The sequence below is a fragment of the Adelges cooleyi genome, unplaced genomic scaffold (assembly GCF_023614345.1).
Source record: "Adelges cooleyi isolate 19-005CV unplaced genomic scaffold, UGA_ACOO_1.1 ACOO_flye_CR_arks_rails_tigmint_CR_PRNA_784, whole genome shotgun sequence".
In the NCBI taxonomy this organism is placed as follows: Eukaryota; Metazoa; Arthropoda; class Insecta; order Hemiptera; family Adelgidae; genus Adelges; species Adelges cooleyi.
Window position 1 is genome coordinate 1,502,148 of NW_026096496.1, and position 6,097 is coordinate 1,508,244.

Genomic DNA, 6,097 nt, shown 5'->3' on the forward strand with positions numbered 1-6,097 from the left:
CTACTTGTGTATATTGTACAACAGCTAAACGAAGATTACATCGACAAAACCTCAGATTAAAAAAAATTGTAACAAAAAAAAAATATATTAAAAAAAGCCAGTAAATTGGGGCCGGGGCATAGTGGGGACAGAGAGGTCACGGTCTATAGATTTTATTATGTTAGATTACATACACATAGCAACCTAGAAACTGACTACGGCCAAAGTGTAAATTAACCGTATTTTTGGGGGTTTTCCTTGATAAAAAATAATTGACTACAGATTTTTGAGAAAATTGTATATGTTATAGTTCCATTTTAGATCTACCTTCGGTCTAATTTTCAGATCTAAATCTCTAAAACTTTGCTTGAAAAAATGAAATAAAGAAAAAAATTCTATCCCTTCTAAGGGAAAGGGTTTATGATATTTTTTTGGTTTGTTAATGTTTATCGATAGTACTATGTTTGAAGAACAATTCATATAAATTTGGAACATTTTCGACTATTTTTAAAAAAGTTATAAAGCATCGTAGTTTTAAGTTGAAAAATTTGTAAATTTTTTAGGTTTATCTCGATTTTGATGGGGAAGGGGTGACTTTTTTAATTTTTGGCCTGATAAAGTATGATTTCTGAACTATAAAGTTGCTACACGAAGAAATCGGTTCAGCGGTTTACGAGATATCGTGGGTCCAGACACAAAAATAAAAAAATAAAAACACATAATTGTAAAAACAATACCTTCTCAGCTCCGCATCGAAGCTAAAAAAGTAAAAAATAACTTATATCTAGAATATAGGGAAAATGGCGTTATATAAACAATAGAACGATTTATTTTAATAGGTAACATCGACCGGCGTTAATATCTAAACACGTTTGTTCAATATGACGTTGCATCCGTAATGAGTGGTAACCAAAATAGTGTGCAAGCAATTTTCAAAAAGAAAGTTCCAAAAGCATTATACACACACTGTTAAAACTATCGTCTAAATTTATTCATTGTGAATGTTTGTAAAAATGTACCAGATATTCAATACTCTATAACACTTCCTCAGCTTTGTATAATTTTATATCTAGATCTACAGTACACGTGGCTTTTTTGGAACTCCAAAAAGAATTGTTTCCTTAAAAAATTACAGTTGAACTTAAAAAGTTATGTGAAACTAGGTGGATTTGCCTGATATCTGCATGTCGCTGATAGAAAAACATTATCAGTTATACTAATACTTCTAAATAAAATTAGTGTGGAATCAAAATGTGAGAAAAGTATGGTAACAAAATCAATTTTGGAGTGGAGTGACTATTTTTTAATGCTTGTCAATCAACAGTTCTTTTATTGTCCCGCGTATCTATCATCATCAATGGTCTGTTAGTTGTGAACTGTGATATTATTTGAAATAAAATAATCGTGTTTTATAAAATATATTACATAGTGCTTAGTGGTCGGTCTGGATTCATTCGTTGTTGTTCACCCATTTTATTACTGACTTTTGTCATATTCTGTCTTATTTTTTATTAAATTATGTCAAACTGCTCTAACAAATGTGATTCACGCAGACGAGTTGGCGATCGCCGTATGAATTCGACTAATTGGGACAGGCACATAAACGATTAAAATTAAATGATACGAATTGGAAAAGACATCTATCTTCATGTAATGAAGCTAACAATAAGTAAAAAAAAACAAAAACAATTAATGACATTTCAATTTTTTATAATAGATTTACCAAAAGAAGTAAAATAAAATGGTTTTAGATTTAATTATTTTTTGATAATTTCAATATTAATAATTTATAAAAAATAAACTGTAAGCAAATAAGTTATGAAAAATTTGTTGTCTGTATTATTATTGCAATAATATTTGCAAGTGTCTTATTTTCAAATTTCAATTATAAAGTTCTTTACTCATAAATACTAATATAATTTTAATGACACCCTTGATACCATAATATCAAGTGTAGATTTTCATTTAAATGATTTTTAATTTTAAAATGTAATATATTAAACATTAAAATAAAAAATAAAAAATAATAATGATAATAATCAGGTTCAATTTTTGGTTTGATAAAAAATAGAGTAATACTTTTTTGTATGAATAGATGTAAGTAATGCGAGTGCTGACACTATGTCGAAGTATCCTTCCATGAATCAAAACACTATTTCAAATACTGCAACTAATATAATAAACCTACAATGTAGTTCAACTTCTAGTATGTAAGATATTATTTAAACAGATATTGTGATATACTGCCTTAAAAATAATTAGATTTTAACTATTTCTAGAAAAAAAACTTTCGTTACTTTCATAATCAAAATATTTATTTAATGATCTTTTTAGAGTTAAAGCATTAACATAGAACAAGATTGTACTACATTATTAAATACTCAACCTGGAGGTATTAAAACAAACATACATTTTTTAAAAATATTGCAATATTAATTTAACCCACTTCCCGATGTCGTAGAGGGCTGAAACTTGGTGTCTGTACTCATCTCGGATGGCAATACAATATCCTGTAATAATATTGGGACTCGGACATCCAGGTCGCCGTACACAGGGTCATATTCACTAAAATTTCATGTTTTTTCAGATCTTCCAAAAGTAATTTAGTAATCTATTCACAGTTATTAATTACCTTTAATAGAACTAAAACGTTAAAAATTAAATTAAAAAAAAACTTTTTTTAAACGTGCTTTTCTAAAAAATAATAAAAAAGTGAACTAAAATATAAAAAATAATTTTACAAAAACAATTTACAAATTATTTGTAGCACATTTTTTTTTAAAATATCAATTACTTTAAGAAACAACAGAAAATTAACTACAAATGTTAAACATCTTTAATTTGTTATTAAAATGAAAGCTTAGGCCCTATTCAACAAATGTATTAAGTTAAGTATTACGAAATGTATTTGTCACACACTAAAATTGAACCAAATTTAAATTACAAAAAAAATTACAATATAAAACATTATCTTAAATTTTATCTGCTAAATTGATTAGGGACTTTATTGAATAGGGCCCACGCTTTTCATTTTAGTCAAAAATTAAAGACGTTTAAAATTGTAGTTAGTTTTTGCTTGTTTTCAAAGTAATTGACATTTAAAAAAAAAAAAATGCCACAATCGATTGGTAAATTGTTCTTGTGGTATAATTATTTTTTACATTTTAATTCACATTTTAAATATTTTTTAGAAAAGCATATTTTTAAAAAAGTGTTTTTTTAATTAATTAATTTTTTTATAAATTTTGGGAATACGATTATACCAAATCAAGCACTATGGAGGGTCTAGAATTAACAACCCTGACAAATACATGTTTTTTAATTTTATTTTTTATCCAATTTGAGAGATTTTACTGAATAGAGAAACGTAAAGCTAAAATTAAAAATGCTCTTTTAAAAGTTTTCTATTTAAAAAAAAACAGTTATAAATTTTGATCACCCATTTCACTCGAAATGTATGATTTTAACACTTCATATTAAAAACAAATTGTTATATTATGTTACTGGCTGGTGCTGATCTAATATTATTGCTACATAAAGAATCTAACGAAATACCTGTTGAATGTGAAGATGACATTGACGATAAAGCAGAATTTGATGAACTAAATAAGCAAAATGAAACATTTAAAGGAAAAATTGGAATTGGTAGAATCCTCTACGTTTTATAAACTTATGGTTTGCAGGCTGCGTTTCCATACCTACACATCGCTTTTAAAGCTTTAGGGACTTTACAGGTTTCTTCATCATAAGCTGAACGATATTTCTCCAAGATAAAATTAAATAAAGAAATATTTAATTTGTGTTAGTTTAATACATATTTTATAATATATTCTATGTAATAGCTATATATGTAATTAAAAATATATTATTGTCTAGGTGAAAATAATTAAATCACGGTTGTGATCCACTATGGTTTAAAATCGACTTAAAAGCTTAATGTTTTTAAGTTGCGAAAGAGATATTAGCATAGACTACGAAGAATAAATAAATACTTGGAGTTTAATTTATCATTGGGGTCATTAGTGACTTTCCATGCATTAACGTATTGAATTATACTAATACGTATTACGTATTACGTAATAACTACACGGTGCCAGTTACTTATATAAACTGTTTTAACTGTGGAAAATTGTAAAAGTTGTCTGCTATACACGTTCAACATGTGTATACGCGTACTGTAAAAAACGAAAAATTGACTAAATTTAAATTATATACTAATAGTCATCATAAGTTGTATTTTAATAACTACTATACAGCCCAAGGGCGGATACAAGGGGGGGGGGGCAATAGGGGCAATTACCCCCCCCCCCCACCGTTCACAAAAAAAGTATTAAATATTCCATTTGTAATTAATTGTGACTAAAATTTTGTTCATGCAAGTTATCGAGGAGGGTCGTTATTGTATTTACCATGAACATTTAATTATTTTTCCATTGAAAATTGTCCATTTTTATTTTATTAAAATAGTGATCACGGCATCCGCGGCGCAACGTTTTATCTACAACCGGTTATTTATGGGGTTTGACACAGTACACATACAAATGTATATGATATTACGTGCTATATTATTCTACGATTTTGCGATAACACCAGTCACCAAGTCGATCTATTTTTAAATTAATATGCCGTACAATAGTTTTACCGCTCCTCGCTGCTTGCCGTTAGTGCGTCGTCGTAACGTTCAAAACAAAATAATTTTGTTTTGATATGTATTACTATATTATAACCATATTACGATATGTATTAATACTATAATACTATAATAATAATATATTGACACTTTGTCGAGTATGAGATAGCGCATTTGTTTTTTTCGCGATTCGTGTCCGTACACTCCACATACGACGTTCCAGTAAAACCTGTACACTATACCATATTTAATAAAGAAACATATTACTACTGCAGGTAAATATTATAATAATTTTAATAATCGCAGTTAGTTTTTATATTGTAATAGTTTTAGAATTGGAATTTTATAGCTCTAAGCAATACAAATCTCTTTAAAAATACGTTTTTGTGCGTAATATTAGGTTTTTAAATTGATAATTTATAATTATCAGTGCAAATCACAAATGCATTTTTATTGAAGTACCACCTATCGATCAAAATAGTGCGTATTTTTTCACCACTACCACTGTTTCAAATTTTTTTTATTCTAGAAATTAATAACGAGTGAAAAAAGAAAATTGAGTTCTTCGATAATATCTTACTTCAAAAAAAGTAATAATTTAGTAAACGATCAAAATGATATTGAAACATTATTACCATCCACATCCACAGTTTTGACGCCTTTAACTGATAGTAAATAATTGATAAATATTAATATTAGTGAGTAGAGCTTAATGTTTATGTACATGTTTTCATTGACATAAATACATAACAATTACACAGTAACAGTTAGTAACTTATTTATAGTTAACTAATTATTTGTTTTATTTTGTAAATTATATAATTGTCCAGCCATAAAGCCAGTAAAAAAAAAAAAATGAATAACTCATTACAACAAAAAAAATATTATCTAAATTTTGATTTAGTATGAAAAATAAAGTTTGGTGGTGGTGGTGGTAAATATAGAAAATGTCTGGGCCTAACACAAAAAAAATATTCCACCTGCCACTGGTAGGAACACCTGTGATTTGTGTCATGAGAATAAGAAAAACATTTTTAGATATAGTAGTAATTTTTGATTTTTTTTTGGTAGAAACTAAAAACCATATTACAAATATACAGATTTTATAATCTACCGATATAAAATGTCAAAGTTAAAACCACCCTCTTTGGATTAGTATAAACCAGGGTTAATAGGTCAAATTCATTAAGTTATTTATTTTCTTGTCATCTTTGCTTGGTTTTCTTGCTTGAATTATCACATTTACTGCATTGTAGGTGATTATTCTTGTGTAAAAAATCCTTGTCGAACACCTGATAATGTTATTGCTATTTCAAAGTGCTTCAATTTTTTAAGGTATCTATCATTTATAAGTGCACAAATGCAATAATATAAATGATTATTTTGTTTTGCTTTTTGGTGGTATATTACACCTGTGTCTTGTTTATTTTTATATAAACTAGCCACCGGCCAGTAGGTACTTGAAGAGACAAACGCTTTTTTATAGGA